Source organism: Homalodisca vitripennis, chromosome 6 (genome assembly GCF_021130785.1).
Source record: "Homalodisca vitripennis isolate AUS2020 chromosome 6, UT_GWSS_2.1, whole genome shotgun sequence".
NCBI classification, from domain to species: domain Eukaryota; kingdom Metazoa; phylum Arthropoda; class Insecta; order Hemiptera; family Cicadellidae; genus Homalodisca; species Homalodisca vitripennis.
The window spans coordinates 19,272,280-19,294,812 of NC_060212.1; the positions used below are offsets into that span (position 1 = coordinate 19,272,280).

A 22,533-nucleotide genomic window follows, 5' to 3' on the forward strand; every position below is an offset into this window, starting at 1 on the left:
CTTCTTAGTTATCGGCAATTGAAAGTTAATATCCATACAATTCATTAACAATTTGATGATTATTTATGGTTGATATTGATATGAAATGTTGATATGTTTGATGTGTTCCTGTATTTTATTTATTAAAACAGTTCAGCAAAAAATATACATTCGGTTAAACCAACTCATACTAAACGCAGAATTGTTTATACTATATCTTGTCAAAACATCCAACGTTACAGAGGTAGTGCTGGAGCGTTTGGTCCATAAGGTTGAAGTAGCGTAATGTACTGTATTTTAAAGTACATATTTCAGGTGCGCGAAGAATCGATTTCTGAACATACGTTAAAATTATCTTATCATACTGTAAACAATCATATTTGTAGATACTAATTTACTATTCTTAGTTTAAAATTTGTTTAGAGTGTTAGTGATGGCAACAGATCTTTTTCGGACATTTGCTATTGTAAAGTAAAACAGTTCCAATAAGTTTCAAGATCTGCATTTTGATCTCTTCCTCAGGTGGATAAAAAAGTTTTTTATTTAAATTTGCCATTGTAACGTAAAACAAAAAGTTTATGTATTTAGTGGTATGTTTTTATTTGTAAAAAACTGAGGAACTTACTGTATTGCCAATCCGCTAACCACAACACGAGGTCCTCGTGCCATATAGTGTTGCAAAACACATAAAATTCACAAAAACATCACATCAATCATATATTTGTATAATAAATGTCACATTAATATTGTATAGTGGTAATCGAGTACATTTAATTTGAACTTTATTAAAACATAACAATAATATAAACCTTTACACATATTATATGCTATTAACTATTTCAGAAACTACATTTAGTACTTGTGAAACGCTTTCTTTGAAGCAGGTGGAAATACATACCATTAACTATAAAAACTAAACAAAGATTAGTCTTAATTTACATTAAGGTTTATATTTCTTTGCTATTTTTTTGTCTACAATCCTACATTTTAGGATGTTGTATTTATTTTGAAATTATCTGTATAATGTATTTACAGATAGCTTCCTGTGTCTGTCAATGAGAGAGTTTTATTTTATTTGTTATGCTGTTGCATCACATTAAATGCATTTTTGTTAACACTTCTTCCTCGAATAGTGACTTGAGCAATGCGTCTCTCTATTATCTCATGAAATCTGTTGTGTTGCTTCCTGTGCCTTTTATGTCACTTTCTTAACATAAAACATTATATGTATACAACAACAGTGATAAATCATTTTGCACTTAAAAAAAATGTATCTCGAGTGATTTGTTTTAATGCGTCGATTTTAGTTTCCTTAGTCCAAGTGCTTTATTTACATTTAATCTTTCAAAATTATGAATCTGTCTTATGCATTACATATTTACAACTTCTTTATCGAGTTATTACAAAGGGGATTACAACTACAAGGGATTTAGGGATATTCTGTAGCTCCCAGTCAGGCTGGGGATTGGGAAGTACATGTTATATGGTTTATATCAGAACGGCTATAACTTAAGTGAAAATTTAACCAGTTAGAGACTATTAAACAAAACAAAAAGTAAGGATTTGGCACCTCGCTGAGATTTAGAAAAGGCGTTGAAAGATTTTGTTTCTCTCTGTCTGTTAGTTTGTCTATCCGCAAGATATTTCAAGAGTTAAATCATAACAGAAACTTACCTATAGACTTTAAATTTTGCCCGAAGCTTTATTCTTACTTAGACAAGAATTAATGCTACGGTGGTGCATCCCCATCTTTAGGTTTTGACTTAGCGTCATTGAAGCCTGTCACTAATTTAGGCTTATGGCAGGTTAGCACTTAAGGACTATCTCTGTTTTCTGACACATTTCTCTTTTTTATGCTGGGGATGTGAGAATTTCTGTTTGATTTGTTGTAATATGTCTCTCCGCAGGACATCCCAAGAATCAAATGAACTACAGACTTGAAATTGTGTGCGCAATCTCAGCGAAGCCTGTTGCGTGACACGTGGTTTGGCCTACTCCTACCTTATTTTAATACACTGTAACTTAATCACCTAAATACTTGAACATATCTAGAAATTAATCACATTGGTGAAAGATTCATATATTTTGTTTATTTAAAAGCAGATAAATTTCAATTAATATTAAAATATTTGTTTATCAAATGGACAGAATTCTCCCGGAGTGCTCTTAAAGCTCTTAAACTGATTTTACAGAGTCCTAAAACGAAAGTAAGCGGATTCCCCACTCCAATGTTGGGAATGGTACGCACGGACACCTGCTGTTATGGATAATAAAATTATGGTTTAAAATATTTCAGGCCTTCAGGCATACTTCATATTTTTGTTCTTTGCTAACTATTGTGTAGTTATGTCACATTGAGACGATGGATCGTCTTACCCCTTTACCTCCACATAACAATTCTTCGGGGTTGGGAGTTGTTGGTGAAAATGCTAGTCTTTGTCGATATATTTAACTATGTTAACCCAAGTTTATTTCGTATTGCATCGGAAAATAAATAGAAAAGTTTGTGTCTGTTACATTGTCACTTTTAAAATATTTTACTCCATGTCTTTTAATTTGTTATACTATGTCTGCTAAACAGCTGACAAACTTGAAGCTGTAGTTTGGGTTTGGTTGGTTTCGTTTTGTTTTGGTTTGAATTTAAAACTACGAGAATGTTATCAGTTTGAGGTTAGCTCATATACAAACCGATGATAAGTTATTACAAAGTATCGTTTGTTCACATCCGCCATGAATTTAAAAAAATAACTGTTTATATCCAATTGGAAATGCGTATGAAGAATTACGTAGAGTGATAGGTGCAATAATCTGTTTAAATCATACATTTCCATCAATGTGTACAGGCTATGTCCTAACTTGATACCTCGACTTAATAGTATCATACATTTGTCTTTATTAATTTTCAAAGTATTTTTGTTATTTTGTAAGTCTGAGAAAATTGGCATTATGCCGTAATCAAATTTATTTGAATTCAATATTTTGAGAATGGTTTGAGGGTATGGTGTATTGGGGGTAGGGTACGATAAGCAGACCCGGTTTTTTATATCGAAGAATATAGTCATCGATACCTAATATTCGCATCTCAAATCCTAGACTATCAATCGATATAAAAGTACCTATAGTCCTCAATAACAATCATATGTTTTAAATGAAAATATGAATTTAATATTTACAGTGATCAAACAAATTATTATAACCAAAATTAGGAAAACTGAAGACGACCATATTTACTCCTCTCACAGTTACAGTTGTTTCTTTCCCACAAATTTCACATAATGAGTTTTACGGTACGAGTCCAACATGTTGAAGCCACGAAAAAGCAACGTCGTGTAGTTTTCTAAAATTGACTGCCATTTTTAATAATAATTACTTATGTAAAATTGAAATATTATCCTACGTGTAATATTTTAGAGTGTTTACAGCTGTTGATATAGATTATTTAAGTTAATAGTTCAAAATAATTAATCAGTATCGATTGATTATATCGATGGTAATGATTAAGTAATATCGTTTGCCAATTTCGATATAAAAAACCGGGTCCGCTTATCGTACCCTACCCGTGTATTGGAATGTAGTTTTTTTTGTCACTTAATCTACTATGATATTGGCCCAAATACATAAATCTTAAATTTTTTACTGAAGACCTGTTATTTTGAATCTTTGTGTATTACACAATGCATGAGTTAATACAGCAAAACAATAGATTGAAATATTAACAACTCTAGATAAAACCTAACAAAATTAAAATAAGCAAAGCTATGATTTATTTTGGGGAGACTTTAAAAAGTGGCCTACACTCGTTATTGAATTTTTATTATTGAATAATTTGGTGTATTATCCAACTTCGATATTATATAATAATCATACACAACAAGACTTATAATAAATTAACAAGAATAATACATTACAATAACAAAAGTAATTTAACAATAGCATTCAAAATAACAAAACCAACTATAACCTAGAGCAACATAATATGTATCAGAGATACTTTACAATACTTGCAGCTTGCCCAGATAACAGTGAGCAGCTGCTTTTGTGAAATTGTGGAAAAGATTCTACGCAGAGAGGCACACTCACTGACTGCTCACAAGAACCTTCAATCAATTCATTGCCACTTAAAAATTCTCCAAACATTAAACGTAGTTACTGTTTATATTAAACATTAATAAGTTGATCATATTTTTAATTAAATAAATTGTAATATTTAATATCGAGTTATTGTAACAAATCGTAACGAGTTTACGCTGCTTATTAAAGTCTACCCGTTATTTTATGTTTAGTATTAAAAATAACAATATTATTAGAAGCTCCATCAAGGTGACCCTCACAGGCTCCAAGAGTGTACCCATTTCCTATGAAGCAATTCTTTTATTTAAATTTTGGTTAGCAGTTCCCTAAAAGGCAGGCAAAATAATCAGTTGTAAATAGTTATAGTACGGTACTCTGAAATATCAATTGAAAATATTTATATTATCAAATTAAATCTAGTATTGCTTTTCCCTTTATGTATGAATGTAATTTGTTTACAAAATAAATTATATTAAAGATGACAGCAAAACCAAATGTTATGAATCACTGTTTAGTTTGTGTATTTGTAATGATATTATATATAAATTATATATATGATAATATATATATATATATATATATTTTACAGCAAAAATGTGTAATACCGAAAACAGCACATTTTAGTGTTCAATGATGGGTTGAAGTTGGTTATTCATAGTTTTGTTTCATTCCTCTTGTCAAATTGTAAATACAATTTTGTATAAAGTATCTTTTTCATTTATATTTGTTAAAATATAATATTTATACTATATAGTCAATATTAGTTTAGTTTTTATAAATATTTACAATTAATTGTTTTGCCGGCCTCTTATGGAACTACAGCCAAATTTTGAAAATTTGTTCTGTGCCTTTCCAATAAAATGCAGTGTACAGTTCATACCAATGTATTCCTCCTTCTTGGGGGTCCCCCTACTAAATCAATTTTTTTTAGTTGTTGGATTTTCACAATTTAAAAAACCGTTTCTATATCTTTTACGTAAAAAAACATCAAAAATTATTTTTTCACTCATATTTTGCTGTTTGAAAAACCTTGTAAAATAACATAATAACGCGTGAGGGGATGCATCGTAATAAATACTTATAAAGATTTAAATTAACATTAAAAAATCAATTACAAGGTCTTATGATATCCAATTTTGAAAGTTTTGTATTTTCAACTTTTTAAACACATATTAACATTAATTTCTATGCCCATTCTTAATATTATTAATCTCAGATTTTAATTAACCTCTTATGTTGTTTTTGTGTACGTGTTTTTTGTACTATACTAAAATTCTTAGTTAAAGGATAAGGTTCTTAAGATATATTGCAAAAATTAATACAAAAAATCATGCATGCAAATTCATTTTTTTAAGCAAGATTATAACATGTGTGCACATTTGGTAAAGCCTATCTCTTGAAGGTACACAAAAATGTGTAAAATCACATGGGCTGCCCAAACTAATTTTATTTTTAACACTGTAACTGGGTAGTTTGGTTTTTAAATGTTTAAAAAAATTGGATCCAGTAACATTCCTGATCTTGTAACAGCCCGAGCAGTCATGGAGCCACAAAACATATCTTGTTGGTTGGTGAGAGATATATCGCAAGCTTTTGAGGATAAGGTTTTGCACTTTTTGTGACTTGAGCGGGCTTTTGATTGTGTGGATCACAATGACTTATTATGAAGTTATCATACTACGGCTTTGACCATAAACCAGTCTTGTTTCTCAAATTCTTCCTTAGTAACAGAAAATAAAAAGTATGCATTGATGAAAATTTGGTTTCAGGTAGCAATTTAAAAATTTTTAGTCCCACAAAGTTCCATACTTGACCCATTGTTATTTCTAATATATGTAAACGATTTGTCTTTCTCAAGTTCAACTACAAAGATTTTGTATTCAGATGTACAACTATTATTTATATTAGCAAACAGTTAAATGAATTACACGTCATTGCACAAAACTTAATTTCTGAAGCTTCAAATTTGTTCAGAACTAATGGCTTTCTCTTATACAAATTGAAAACTCAGAACATTCTATTAAATTTGGAGACCTATAGACAACCATAATCTGTATATCAGCTTTTTGGACTGTGAAATTCCTGGGAGTATTTGTTGACAGAAACATGAATTTGGATTCTCATATCAATTATCTTTTTTCTAACTTATTAATTTGGATTTATCTCCTCAGGCATCTTACATCTGGTGTTCGAACTAATTTAGTTATAAAACTGCCTATTTAACTTTTTTCAGTCCATACTTAGATATGGACTGGTTGTGTGGGCAACCATAAAGGATTAATGACGTACTGATTCTTAAAAAGAAGGCCACAAGAATAATTTCCAAATCAGATAGTTCTAAACATTATAAACCTTTATTTAAATATTGAAACTGTTATAAATTTATATGTTTGATCTGATTAAACATATTTTTTTCAAAATTCAAATATAATAAAGCTCATTAGTGATAACTATTCACATAACACCAGAAATAAAACCTCATTAATATTACATTCGATAGACCAAACTCTATGTAGAGTTCACTTAAGATTTACAGTCACTTTGTGTTTTCACAGTTGAAAATAATAAAGTTGTCCAGTTTGGTTACTTTAATTAACATATGTTCAGAAGAAAAAAATCTCTAGCCCTTTTCCATAAATAATGGAGCATGCCATGCATACAAGGGTTAATATAAGTTAACTGAAATGCTACCTAAAATCGTGCACAACCGTCATAATAATATTTATTAATAATAATAATAATTATTATTTTTAACTAAACGTTTATCGCCATCAAGAGGAAAGGCTGATTTTGCATTAATTACAAAAAACTGAAAGCACATTTTATTAACAAATGTATTTGTATAGCAAAAATATTGCAGAACTAGTGAATCCTACATATTGTATAGTATTAATTATGCTGATTGTATCCAGCTGATACATTAATAACTAGATGTGTTGTCCTGTTTAAGCAATATAAATATTCTTTTAATTGTAACGCCTGAGCAAGCATAAACAAAGGCATCTACTTCTTTTCCATCAGAGGAATCTATCAACTACTGTAGTGTTCACACAATGGCTATCAGAAAACAGTTTTACTGGCACATAAAGTTTCAATATTATCTTTAATTTTATGCTTAGTTTCTTCTGTATAAGATATCTTTGTATTTTTATTAGTTTTTAACAGCTTGTGTCAAAATTTTACACAATCGTTTCCACTTTGTTTTCATATTTCAGTCAAACTGTGATATATATCTACTGAATGGTTATTTTATATAACTTTTGCGCTCATACGCACCAAATATGCTTGGTGTTTTCCTCATTCATTGATTTGATGGTCATTTAGGAACACTTAGTATTGGTTGTCATGTAATAGTTTTTCTTTGCTAGTTTACTCAGCATATTGCTACTGGATGAATTGAAGAAATTGACAGATTTTTTGTGTAGAACTTTGATATTCCTTGATCATTCCACAAGTGTTGGAACAATTTTATATGTGAACAACAGCAGGTAAGCTCCAGAGCATTAGACTGTGTCTACTTGTTTATGTGAATTATATCAGACTGATTCTCCATTATTTTGAAATCAATGATTTAATTTTAACTATTTATTTATTTGTAACCGTTTTAATAGTTCATATAATAAATGTGCTTGTATCCTGTTACGTACGCTCCGATACAAGTGTCCTTCTCGATGATAGCTTAAATTAGGTCTCTTAGGTAAAAGCAAATTTTATTAGAAAATTAACTCCCTAAGAAACTACTGTAGTAATAAGATTAATGTATTAATTACTTTAAAGCTTCATAGTTATTACATTACATTATATCTTAGTTGATTGATTTTGTATAACTTGCTGTCCATTTTGATTGAAGATTATATGGAACCAAACTCATAGAAATTTTATTTTGCTTTTTAACGTTTTCCAAAAATTGTTTACTAAATTCTTCTTATTAATAATTTAATAAAATTCACTAAAAATTTGTTTATTTATCACAACTATGTAAATACAAGACTTTTCCAAGAAGTAACAGACTTTTTTGACATGATGTGGCAGTGAGCATCACAATGGTAAGCCAAGTCTTGTTAGTGATGAATTGATAGCAAAAATTAACGAAACAATCCGTGAAAATGGTCATTTTGTTTTACAAGTTGACGTGCTTTACCCAAGTCTTGTCGCCGGTTACAATACGATCGATGACTTGATTTCCACTTTTGTCGTAGCCTTCTAAAAATATCAGTGTTGCAACAAGTTTGTTTTTTTGTCGTCTTCCGTTAGGATTTTCGGAACCCACCTGACACAAAATTTGTGGCAACCAAGTTAATCAACCACAATTTCATGAACGAAACTTTGTTAAAATGTTCTGATAGTTCTTCAAAGATTCTGTTGTTGATTTTCACCACTATTTCATCACTCACAAAACTCGGCCTACCACTGCAATGCTCATTATGAACACTGGTTCATCCATTTTTTTCAATCAATGCACTACTACATCACTTACTTTTCACTCATTATGCCTTGACCGTACACATCACAAATCTAGCGATAAATTTCACTTGGTTTGTCATTTTTTCCAAATAAAAACTCTATTACAGATCGCACTTCGTAACTGGTGGAATTTTCAATTGCAGCGCTCATTTCAACAATCCACTGCGCACAAAGTACAACAACACAATGCACAATCTACCATAGCTGGTTGTGTACTGAGTGTAGGAACACTGACACCAAGATGGCAGTGCCAGTCCCACCCATTGCCGCATCATGTCAAAACGTCTCTTATCTCCTGGACAGCCCTCGTATTTTTATGGATGTTATACTCCCATGTAACAACTAGTCTATCTTATACATTAGGCCTCATGTTTAAAATTAGTTTTCTAAGTTAAATACTTTTTGTTGTTACCATGGTAACAAATGTACCCAGCAGGGATCACTTCTGGTTGGTTTATAACCTACCACTGGGTACAGCAAAAACCGATGTGTCACTTCAATCTGGGCAACCTTATGGATGTCAAGGAGTGGTACATCATTAACCGCAAATGTTGAAGTTCTGGGGTGCAAGGGTAGTTCAATAGATTTGGTCTACTGTGGGAGATGATTGTTGGAGTTCATTCCCTAACTATCAGAGGTTCTTGCTAGCCTCAACAAGGGTGTACAACCCCCTCCCTGCCTGCTTTGACTGGAGAGGCTGGTTCAGAGCTGGCCTCTCCTTCTTCCGGGGGATATGACTTTGAGATTAGTGCCCTAATTCTTCCTCATGGATCTCGATAGGAGGTGGCCCCTACCCCCTAACCTTATCCATCCTGAATATCCGGTCACTCCGGAAGCAGCGCTAAGGTTCTTAAAGGGTTAAATGCAATTTATAAGCTTCTTGTCCTAAGAGAATAAAAAAATGGTAAGAAATTTTGTTTAGTTGAATATTCTTGATAGCAAATGGTTTCGCCACACTTCTTCTTGACTAGTATTTTAATTTGTAGTTATAAATGATATAATTAATGTGAATTAGCCTCATTATTACTCAAATTCAATAGATTTTTATATTAGACATTGGTTGTAAATAACATATCATCTGTGAAGGATTTTGTTTTAGCACCAGACTTTTTGTTTCTGCCAGTCTGTTTGTTTCGTGCATTTTCAAACACTTTCAAGTCCCATCATTGTTATATCCCTCCCCCACTAGACAGTACAATTCTTTTTTTATCTCTCTAGGTGGTTAAATGAAATTTACATAACCCTTTCCTTGCTGATATATTGGGACCATTAGGACCTTATCTAATGAATAAGACATAGGTGTTATGATAACCTTTAATACAACATCAAGGGCATCATTAAACTTATCATATTTTCTTCAATATCGTGAATATTTACATTTTCCATACTGCACTAATTTGTAGGCTACTCATACTGAAAACTGCACAAGTACTGTAGAAATAGAAATAATATTTATAATTTCCAATTTCATATCTTTTATTGTTTTGGGCTATTATTTCGTTAAATCTAATGTTTTGTAATTCAATAATAATCAGTATAGATAAAAGTGGTGATAGTTCAGTTAACCTATTAGCACTAATTGCAAGCTGACAACATACTACTGTTATCAGGTCGGTGAATAATTCACTGTCATGTGTTGGCATCCCCATATATGCACATAATATTGCGTTAAAGACTTTCCTTCTTAAAGCAAAGGTAAAGTGTTTGTGTAAAATAGCATCGTTGTTTTGTTCCAATTTTTTTATAAAACTACTATCTCTATTTCCGTATGAATTATAACTGATTGGTTTAAAAAAGTCTTTATGTCTTATTCATTTAATATGTAAATAGTAATGTCAATTATAGTACCAGTAAGTACACAATTGCTCATTAAGTGTATTCCATGCATATAAAGTACATTAAATGTATGTAATAAGTGTGGATTTTAATTTAAAAATCAATATTTACTTTTACTTCACAACAAACTTATATTTGAAGAATATTAATAATAATACAATCTTTATTTGTTGTTTGGATTTTACATTTCTTAACAAAGTTAAAATTCAGCATAATGCCAACAAGTCAATAAAAAAATATACTAATAATAAGAAGAATAATCATTAATATAAGTATTATTATTATTAATGATCATATAAAAAATTAATATATATTTTATATTTATTTTATAATACACATAAAATGATTTTATAATATATATAAATGATTTACCATATATATTTAATATTTATTTTATGTGTATTATAAAATAAATATAAAATATATATTAATTTTTATATTTTATATATATATATATATATATATATATAAATGTATATATATAGAATAAAAAATGAGTGGTCCAAGAACTGATCCTTGTGGGATACCTATTTTACCACAACTTCATCTGACTATTTATTTTCTACACATACTTTTTGCTTCTGGTTATTTAAATATGATTCAATAAATTAAAGTGGTGATCCTGAAAATCCATAAAAAGTTGATTGTGTAATAAGATCTTTGTGACTTACACAATCACAGGCCTTACTCTAGTCACAAAAGGTATCCTGAGCGAAGGCCTTTTTCTCAAATTCCAAATGAATATATTTTATAATATTGTCTAATGCATCAGTGGTTGTTGATCTCCCTTTTCTATAACCAAATTGAGAAAAATTTAATAAATTATTATTTTCTGAAAAATTACTTATCTGATCATATGCTAACAGTTCAATTTAATTTGACAAGACTGGAATTATACATGTTGGCTCGTAGCTTTTAGGTTAGTATCTAGGGCCCTTTTTATAAATAGGACAACCCTAGAAAGTTTCAGGCACCCTGCAAATACCCCTTCTTTTAGAAATTAGAAAGCTTTATTCATGAACATAAAGTACAGAATAAGTGACAGCATTTCATATAATCAGATCAAAAAGTAATGAAAATACATGGTTATGTGTTTCTTTGAAGTTCTTTAGCACAGGTCAAAAACTCGTCTAGGCTGTAGACAGATTCCCCCAGTAAAGTAAAGCTTCTAGCTTCATTAAAGTTCTGGGCCTCTAAAAGAGGTGTCTTCAGACACCCTTCTCCAGTTTGCTAGATGTCTCCAAACTCTCTGGGTGATACACTTATAAACTTTGGAAGAGACTCCATCTCTTCAATCCACCAAATCTTTTTTAAATGCACCAAATTCAGAAAATTTAAACAAATGAGTTACCATCGGGAACTTTTACTGGCTTTGGTGTCAGATCACTTGAGGAACACATTTGCCATGCTTTTTAACTTTTGTAGTTAACAACAAGCAACACAGATTGAAACAAAGTTAATCAAATAAGTTCATCCATTAGCATGGTGGGCTAAAATATCAATACGATCATGGTATGTGCTTTTTTACAAGACGCATAGTTACATTTTCACCACTAAAGATTAAGTACCAATTTGTACTAAAACTGAGTTTTATTTTCAGGTTCCTTAAAGCAAAGCAGTTGGAAAACTACCTAACGATGTGTCAGCGTTTACGGTTGAGTGTTTCCATTTGGTGCGTTCTGCTACAACTTGGGTTTGGACTATGCTATTTATACCCGTATGAAACACCGACAAGGGAGTTGAGATCATTAAACGGACTATGGGATTTTATAATACCACCCAGCAACGACATTGATCTCGGATTCAAAGAAGCTTGGTTCGAAAAGGACTTTAAAACTGTGAGCAATAACAAGCAGCTAAGTACACTAAATTATAAATTATACACCTTAATAATGTTTGTGTTATTATAAGTTATTAAATTAGTCCTAATATATAAATTGAACAAGATCTTTACTGAAAGCTGGAGAGGTAAAATTCTTGGGCCTAACTTTGGACAGTTTCCTAAATTGGAATAAATATTCAGATAAGATCGTCTCAAAAATTAATTATGGTTTATAAGCTCTTCGTAAAATGTCAAAATTATGTACAAATTAAACCCTAAAGTCTATATATTTGTCGCATATTCATTTACATATTACATTTGGTATTTCTTTATGTGGATCTACTTCCGCAAAAAATTTGGATTCAATTTCAATCATTCAGAAAAAAAATCAATCCGTATTATTCTAAAATTGCAATGGAATGAATCAGTTATAAAACCCATTTTCCTCGATTGGGGATGACAGTTTGTAGTGCATATTTTGTACTGTCAGTCAAAAATCGTGCAAGTGACATTAGTACCTGTAGTAACATTGACAACTATAACACACGAAATAGAAATAATACGGTTGTAGATTGTCATAATTTACAATTCTATTGTAAAAAGCCAAAATATACGGGTGCAAAATTCTGTAATAAACTTCCAAATTACTTAAAATGAACAGAACAGACTAAAATGTTTCAAATTAAATTGCAAAATTACCTAACCAACTTATCATTATATTCCTTCTTGGATTTTTTTGAAATGCATAATAGGTAAAGATTGTATGTATTTATAATTATTACCATTTATTTTATACTTATCTAAATTATTCGTAATTAATATTGTTTATTATTTTTATGGATTTATTGTGGACTTTACAAACACCCACTCATGTATTTAAATATATCTATTGTGTTTATATTCTTCGACACCATTCATGTACACCATGTGTAAACTATGAATAAAGATGTTTCTGATTCTGAATAATTTTCATGTTGGCTGTCGTAGACAATGGATTCTATAAATATGCCAGTGCCTGCCAGCTTCAATGACATAACAACTAACAAAACCATACGTGACCACGTAGGATGGGCCTGGTATCAACGGACATTTTACGCACCGGATCGTTGGCTACAAAAAGAGGGCTATCCTGTGCGTGTTTTCCTTCACTTTGGAGGTGTACACCACTTGTCAATTATAGTAAGTTCTGTCATCGAACAATTTAACTTATTTGCATGGTATTCTAATTTAAATTTTAACGCCATCAAAGAATATACTAACAGATAATTGATTGTTATGTTTATGGCAATATTAGTTTGTTAACCACATAGGAGTTCCCCAAGGCTTGATCCTGTGTACTGGACCCGTTGATGTTTATCTGTTACGTAATTAACCTGTTGGCGAGTACATCAAAATGATCCCAAACGAGTTCTGACGTTTTAAAACATTTGTTTAAAACAGTGTAATGTTTAGTATTTTGTGACCTATTACTGTTCCACATCTGTTTTAACTGTATACTCCTGCACTGTAGCTATTATAAGCACTAATAGAGTTGACTGTGCAATCATAATGAACAAACATATTAGGTTCAGTTACATTTTCCGCCTCAAATACACATCAATTTGCAAACAGAATCGCCCTATGCCTATCTAGACAACACTTCATGTGCTCGCTGCCATTGAGGGAGATGGTCTAGTAAACACATGGAATGCAAATTTGATGGCTCAGCTGAAGTCTATCCTAAAGGAGGCCTTTAAGACATGCCAGTGTGCTAGAATAAATAATTGGAGCCCCAAGGGAACTAGTTTTCATTTGTTAAAATATGTTGATGAGTAATAATGAAATGCTAGTATTAGATAGTTAAAGTATAGCATAAACCTTAGTTATAATTTATTTTAGCTAAATATATAATAAAGAATTTTAAAATGTCCTTAATCATCTGAAAAATTCCCTAAGAAAACGCTTTTAAACAGGATTTTAACAATTGGTATACTCATTTGACTTATAGGCTTAACAAATGGTTTTATTTGATATATGTATGTTGATAATGGGCAAAAATTAGAGGTTTGTTAATGTTTTCCACTCAAAATTGTCTAAAAACAATTGTAAATAAATTCACACAAATCCAAGAAGGTTTTGCTTTATACTGTAAGCAGTGCCTTTTTAATTACATGGAGGGTGGTAGAGATATCTTCCTCCTTTCTTTCAAGGAAAAAAAAACACAGACGGTTGTAATCCACCTACCTAACAACAATATAAAGTGGGGGTCATTACATATGAGGGTGGTTTGATAAGTCTGATAAAAATATAATAAAATATTATTTTAAAAACTCACTCTATATCTCTATATAGTCTCCTTGCAAGGCTATATACTTAAGTCAGCTAGTTTCCAATTTTTTTTAACCCATTGGCAAAGTAGGCTTTGTCAAAATCTGCAAATTAGTCTGTCACAACGACGGATACTTCCTCATTCAATAAACATTTCTTCCCAACAAGCCAAATTTTCAAGTTTGGGAATAAGAAGAAGTCACTCTGAGCCAAGTCTGGTGAATAGGGTGGTTGAGGAGACAATTCGAATCCCAAGTCCACATTTTGCGATTGTGATTGCTGCTGTGTGGGCTGGAGCATTGTCCTGGTGAAACAGCATCTTTTTTCCGTGCCAATCTTGGACGTTTTACAATGAGTTCCTGTTTCATATGATCCACCAGAGCAGCATAATAGGGCCCAGTTATGGATCTGCCTTTTTCCAAATAATCTATCAGGATCACACCCTGGAAATCCCAAAAGACAATGGCCATAATTTCTCCAGCTGACAAAACAGTCTTCGCTTTCTATGGTGCACTCTTCCCACCTTTGTTGACTTTGTACCTTTGTCTGGACTGTTTTTTTGTTTTTGTTTTTTTGTCTCTGGAGTGTAATGGTGGATTTAAGTTTCATCCACAGTTATGAATCTGCACAAAAAGCACTGTGGATTGAGCCTGAAAAGTGTGAGATTCTGAATAGAAATTTTTATTTGATTAGGTTTTTGGTCCAAAGTGAGCAGCCCCGCAACCATCGGGCACAAAGCTTCTTCATGGCCAGTTTTTAATGGACGATGCAATGCACTCATTCAATTATGATGCCTTACAATGTTAGCTATCTTGTGAACTTTTTATCTTCGATCTTCCATTACAATATCATGTTCCTAATCAGTGGTTTCCTGTGTGGTGACTTCAACGGTCGACTGGAGCCTGCTTCATCTTCCATTTTTCTTTGATCACATTTAAACTCATTGATCCAGAAGTAAATGGTCTTAAATGTTGGTGCAGAACTCACATGGACTATATCCAACTCGGATTTGATATGTACAGCCGTCCAACCCTTGAAATAAAAATGTTTAACGGTCACATGGAATTTGTTTTTCTCCATCCTAAGGAACTAAATACACAATTACCACTTTAGATGGCTGCCAACAATCAACTAATAACAGCTGTCATTTGAAACTTGCTGTAATATCTGTGGAAAGATTAGGCTTACCAACAACAGTGTAGGTTCCGAAAATTTCCCACTCTTTCACACAAATTTACCAGACTTAGCAAACCGCCTCGTAAGTATTGCTCATTTTGTCAGCACTCAAACTGATGGTTGTATTCCACTGACATGACAACAATATAAAGTGGCAATCAATACATAGTTATTGATAACTAATTGTATACAATTTTCCTTCAGTACTTGAATGGAGTGCTTGTGGGCAAACACAAAGGTGGCCATCTGCCCTTCCAGTTGGAGTTGCCTACAACTGTCCTGGGCACCTTTAATGTCCTTACAGTGGCTGTCAACAACACCCTGACTCCACACACGATTCCACAAGGCTATGTCACGTACCCGAACAACACCAAGAGGTTTGTGAAATCAGTATAAATTACTACTCGTGGAAAGTAAGTATAACGATTCAAAAATGTGTTCACAATGCTTTAGGCATAAATTGAGAAATATCCTCTACAAACTTTATATGGTTATTTACTGTGGTATGAACTAGCGTCCTAAAGGTCTGGTAAGGCCTATTAAATGTTTTAATAGTTCAAGTTATGCAATAGGATAGGTTTTAATATTTTCACATATTAACATACGAGTTACAATTTAATATATATTAATATTTCTTGATAATAAATATTAATTAATTAACGCCTTGACCTTCACCGTAGCGTACGTGTACGGCTGCGGCTCTCTAACCTAGAGGTTACAGGTTCAATTTCCGTGTAGGTCAATAAATATTTGTAAATAGGTTTGGACCATTTCCCATCAAACGTTTTGTATGCTTCATTGAACTGCTGTTGGCGTAAATCAATAATTTGTTGTTTTACTATAATACATAAAAAAATATTTATGCTTTAACTTTCTCAGATGTAACTCATAACTTTTTACATCTTACTGTCCTAAATTTATTCATTTGTTTAGTTTGTCAGTATAGGTCTAAAAGTAAACAGTAAACCTAGTCAGTTATCCACAATTCTGTCTTCAATTTTAGATTTAGTAGTTGTTTATTTATTATCTAACTTATGTATTGGTATTGCTATCAACTGTTTTAAATTTATAATGTTCTATTATTCTGTTGGATATTATTAACTTTATTGTGTAATCTTTGTAATTATGTTGTAATGACGATTTCTTTACTAGCCATTGGAAAACATTTCAAAAACTTGTATTACGTTGTATGTACATTTAGGAACTATGTTTTTTTGAATACCAGCATCATTGTGATTATTTTGATTATACAGGCATCAACTAAAAAGTTATTCACTATAATGTTTCTGTTTTCACAGCTATCCCGGAGGTTACAGACTGTACCAGCATCAGTGTGATTATTATGATTATTCAGGCATTAACCGGCCTGTCATGTTATTCACGACACCCGCCAATTACATCACAGGAGTCGATGTGATAACTGATATCAATACAGAATCTCAGGGTATGTTAAAAAAAATTAATTTCAAAATGTTTTATCTTAACGAATTGGTGTGCTAAATAACTTGGTTTTATTAAAATATTTAAAAAAATTTTAAAGCCCTACTAAGTAAAAGGTAAACTTATATTTAGACGTCACACCTTTACATTGTTTTCTACATACTTACCATCCAAATTAATGAGGGAATTTATTATCATATTATAATAGTTTTTCTTCTTATCATGGTAAAATTGGCTGTCTTATACGTCAACCATTCATTCATACCAGTACATCAGTTCTATGTTGTTTCCCTGGATTCCTGATAGAACTTGCATGTAGCCCTCTGTAGACTTTCTAATATAATTTACATGTAGCCCTCTGTAGTCTTCCTGATAGAATTTACATGTAGCCTTCTGTAGTCTTCCTGATAGAATTTACATGTAGCCGTCTGTAGATTTCCTGATAGAACTCGCATGTAGCCCTCTGTAGACTTCCTGATAGAACTTGCATGTAGCCCTCTGTAGACTTCCTGATAGAACTCGCATGTAGCACTCTGTAGATTTCCTGATAGAACTTGCATGTAGCCCTCTGTAGATTTCCTGATAGAACTCGCATGTAGCCCTCTGTAGTCTTCCTGATAGAATTTACATGTAGCCTTCTGTAGTCTTCCTGATAGAATTTACATGTAGCCCTCTGTAGACTTCCTGATAGAACTTGCATGTAGCTCTCTGTAGATTTCCTGATAGAACTCGCATGTAGCCCTCTGTAGACTTCTTGATAGAACTTGCATGTAGCCCTCTGTAGACTTCCTGATAGAACTCGCATGTAGCCCTCTGTAGATTTCCTGATAGAACTCGCATGTAGCCCTCTGTAGACTTCCTGATAGAACTCGCATGTAGCCCTCTGTAGACTTCCTGATAGAACTTATATGAAACCCTTAGTAGACTTCCTGATAGAAGCCCTCTGTAGACTTCCTGATAGAGCTTGCATGTTGCCCTCTTTATACTTCCTGATAGAACTCGAATGTAGCCCTCTGTAGAATTCCTGGTAGAACTTGTATGAAGCCCTCTGTAGACTTCCTGATAGAACTTGTATAAAGCCCTCTGTAGACTTCCTGGTAGAACTGGCATGTAGCCCTCTGTAGACTTCCTGGTAGAACTTGTATGAAGCCCTCTGTAGACTTCCTGATAGAACTTGTATGAAGCCTTCTGTAGACTTCCAAATAGAACTTGTATGTAGCCCTCTGTAGACTTCCTGATAGAGCTCTACAATACAATATACAATATGGAACTAAACAAATGCCAAGAACAGACTCCCAGCTCATACCAGATCCAAGTTTCGTATATTACAACAATAATAATAAGTCTACATATCCACACATACGTTCACAAGCTAATAATAAGTACATATAAAAGTACTAATACAAATAACAACAATATACATCTACATATTATAATAACAAGAAGTTATAACAATAATAAATAAACAAGTCAAACAAAATAATAGTTCATATGAATAACAATAAATAAACAGATAACATTATTATAATAACATTACAAATAAAATTTAAATATATACATAAATTAACAAACCGTAGTCTAAGTTATAACAAATTTGAGTGATTATAAGCTAACAGAAAATACACCAATACTGTGAAATATAAAAAATTTTGAGAGTAATTCATTGAAAGAAGAAGATTGTGTGTGTGTATTTATTGTAATAATATTCTGTTGCAGGAATAGTGAAGTATTCAGTGACGACTTCTGCAGACTCAGAATGTAATGTAAAATTGTACAATAAGGAGGGAGCATTGGTGACTTTCGCTTATGGTTGTGGAGGTACACTCATGGTGGAGAATCCCCAGCTGTGGTGGCCTGCTTTCACGTGCAACAAGACTGCTGGCTACTTGTACACTCTAGAGGTACGTACCTCACTCTTCCACTGATAAAATAATTGGGTACTCTATGTTACCTCTTGTTGCAGGAAATTGCCTACCATTGTTACTCTCTACAATTAAAATCTGGTCCAGTATTTGTGAGATTAACCCGTTAACAGATTTTTTACTTAATATTACGTTCATAGCGATTATGTAAAAGTACGCTACTGACACAATATTACTCATCGTTGTATTTTTCCTGTTTTATTCTGTTGTCTGCAATAACATTGCGCAAGAAGCATTTATATGACAACCGTGTGTCGCTCAAGTAGTTCTGGCCTTTTTTACTAGATGTCAGCATTTCCTGGGTCCTCTTTCATGAGTGTTTACACCTTGATGAGTTCGCTGAGACTCACTGTGCAGACAGCAACCGCGTGATGTTACATGTCACCCGTCCTGGAGTATTTTATGACTATTTCTAGTGTTTATTGCACCATGGAAATATACAACACACAAATAGACGGTTTGTTTTGTTCATGCGATCATGACACAAACACAGAGAGTGAAAATTACTTATTGGATGATGTATAAAAAATAACAAATTTGGAAGAAAAAGCTCTAAAAATGACTTGTTTTGCATAAAGTAGTATATATCTAAACTCTGCAAACCTGTATCTGTAAAAAAACAGCAAAACAACATAGTTTAAGATACAAAAGAAATCCGTTAAGGTGTTAATAAGATAAGGTTTGAGAACTTAAAAACTTGGGTAACATTACTGTTTTGGCGAGTACTACTTATTTATTTATTTATTTATTTATTTATTATTATTTCAACGGCATCCGCCAATATACAATAATTTCACAACATTTTCATGCAACTTAAATATAACATCAACAAAATAAATAACAACTAATTAAATTACAGAAAGTAGTGATTATGCAGTGGAATAATAAATAAGTATTAAGATTTGTGAAATAATGTTATAATAGTGAAAAATCACAAACATCATCTCCAACTGATATTAAGGGGAAAAAACTCTATCACTTATTACTGTTGCAGTCTCTTTTTAAGGTGTGCGATGCTGTCATAAAACATATCACCATCGGAAGGAATGCTGTTTCCACGCCTATGAAGTCGAGCAATAGGACCGTGATAGCTGTAATTGTTTGAGTGGTGGCAGGTTGAAAACATATTCCTGGATCTGGTTCCAGCAGGCACCAAGAGGGATATCCTACTCAGAAGCTCTGGTGAATCGATCGCCCCGTTGATAAGCTTGTGCAGGAAAATAATATCAAACATTCTCCTTCTGCACTCCAGCGTAGGCAGAAGAAATTCCTGCTCAAGTGCGGGGACAGAGACCTCCCGATAGGCTGCACCTCTCCGGACTCCTTGAAGTCTGCAAAATTTGTTTTGAATACTCTGTAGTTTGTGAATATGAGATGCGTAATGAGGGGACCAAACAAGAGTACAATATTCCAGATTAGGCCGAACTAAAGCCTTGTACAAGAGCAGTAGTGTCTCGTCACCGAACGTCCCTCTAGACATTCGAAAAATGAATCCTAGCATTTTGTTTGCCTTCAAAGATACCGCATCAATGTGTGCATCGGGTGACAAATTTGTAGTCAAACTTACTCCAAGGTCGTTTATCGAGGTCACTCGCTTGATGTCGCCGGATACAGTGTAATTGAAAGCAACAGGATTCTTCAGACGACAGAAGGTGATTGTAAGACATTTGGTTGAGTTAATGACCATCTTATTATCATCGCACCACTCAGCAATTAGGTTCAGATCACGTTGAAGATTGAGACAGTCATCACGAGAGTAGATTTCTTTGAATATCTTGAGGTCATCTGCGAAGAGGAGATATTCCGATGATAGGTGGCTGATGATGTCGTTGACAAACAAGTTGAAAAGAATAGGGCCAAGCTTGGACCCCTGTGGGACACCTGAGGTGGGAGGAAATTCTTCAGACAAATGGTTTCCAAGTTTGACCCTCAGCGAGCGTCCACTTAAATAGCTCTTGAACCATTCTAGAGAGAGTCCGCAGAAACCATATCCTTCGAGCTTGGAAATCAGAAGTGAGTGACTAATCTTGTCAAATGCCTTGGAAAGGTCTAAATAAAAACTACTAAAGAAGTTTTTGCACGAATTACACTTGAATAGTGAATTATGCTTTGTAGAAATATAACTGACTAACTATTTCCCATTCCTTATGTTAACCAACATTTTAGCACTATACCATCACTTCAAACATCAGATGATTTGTCAAGTCAAAATATACAAGAAATGGCATATAATATATAGTACTGTATTTCTTGTGTTTCTCTTTGAAAGCTTCATAAAGTAGTTTTCAGTTTAAGTAGTGCAATTTGGCATGAATAATATAGTTTTCTATGTAACTTACAATCTCATTATTAAAATTGATACCTGTTTCAAAATGGCAAGATTTTTACAATACATTTTCATTTTAACAAAATATTAATAAGTGTAAAATATGTCCAAGAGACTAAACTACTAGTTTGTACAAAGATAAAACATTTAGTATTTAATTTTTTTGTGAAGTGCTGGAATATGCATTTTTACAGAATAGCTGCGCAAAGCAGTAAAAATTAGTTTTCTTAGTGATGTATCATCCAATTTACAAAGCCTTCAGACTTTTGGCAGTGTCTCTTCAGAAATCACTCTAAAAGCCTGAAGAGAGGTCCAGTATTGCCGCAATAAAATATTTAGTATGTTTTCTACAGAATTTACAATCTATCCTGTATCAATTTTGTTATAACATAACAACGGCAAAAGCCTACTATAGTCATGTTGTTCATTTGCATTATTTTTGTTATTGACTTGCAGATATATCTGAATGGTGAATCAGGATCAGGTCCTGATATCTACAGGATGCCTGTTGGAATCCGAACTGTCAGTTGGAATAACACCTCCATTTTGATAAACAATAGACCGATTTATCTCAGAGGTTTTGGGATGCATGAGGATTCCGATGTAAGCATCGTTTGTTGAAAACTATGTATTTGTCAGTTAAAGTTTTTGTAAGATTTGTATTTGAAAGTGTTCTTAAATTTTGAGGTTTACCTATTCTTGAAAGAGAAAATCTTTTAGAACATTTTTTTTATTTGTTATGGATGATGGATGATTTGAAAAGATGATAGGATTTCGGACATTTGCCATTGTTATATAACAATAATAGAAAATAGATTTTTATTTCTCAGTCAATACATAGTGTACATAGAAAATTGTCATAGATTTCAATATAAAGTCAAGGTCAATATAAACTAAACATTTGTTTAGATAACACAAAGTTAACAAATTCAGTAAGAAGTTTGAAACATTGTTGACTATAAACTATCATAATCTAAAACTACTATTACAATTTTAAATAATTCTATTTTATATGAAAGGGTCATCAAAACATTCATTTACCAAATAGTATACTTTCATTATCAAAGTGTTTTTTTATTTCCTTTAAAAACCTTTTACACAAAAGTATTACATTACATTTCAAGGTATGAAATCTATCCTACTCAGGAGTAAAAAATGTCTTAAGACATTGAAAGACAAGACACAACAAT

The 22,533-nt window shown here is 32.4% G+C and overlaps 1 pseudogene; it reads left to right on the forward strand.

The window, feature by feature from the left end:
* The first annotated feature begins 2,535 nt into the window (after positions 1–2,535).
* Positions 2,536–22,533, forward strand: part of LOC124364153 — a 44,167-nt pseudogene continuing 24,169 nt past the window's right edge.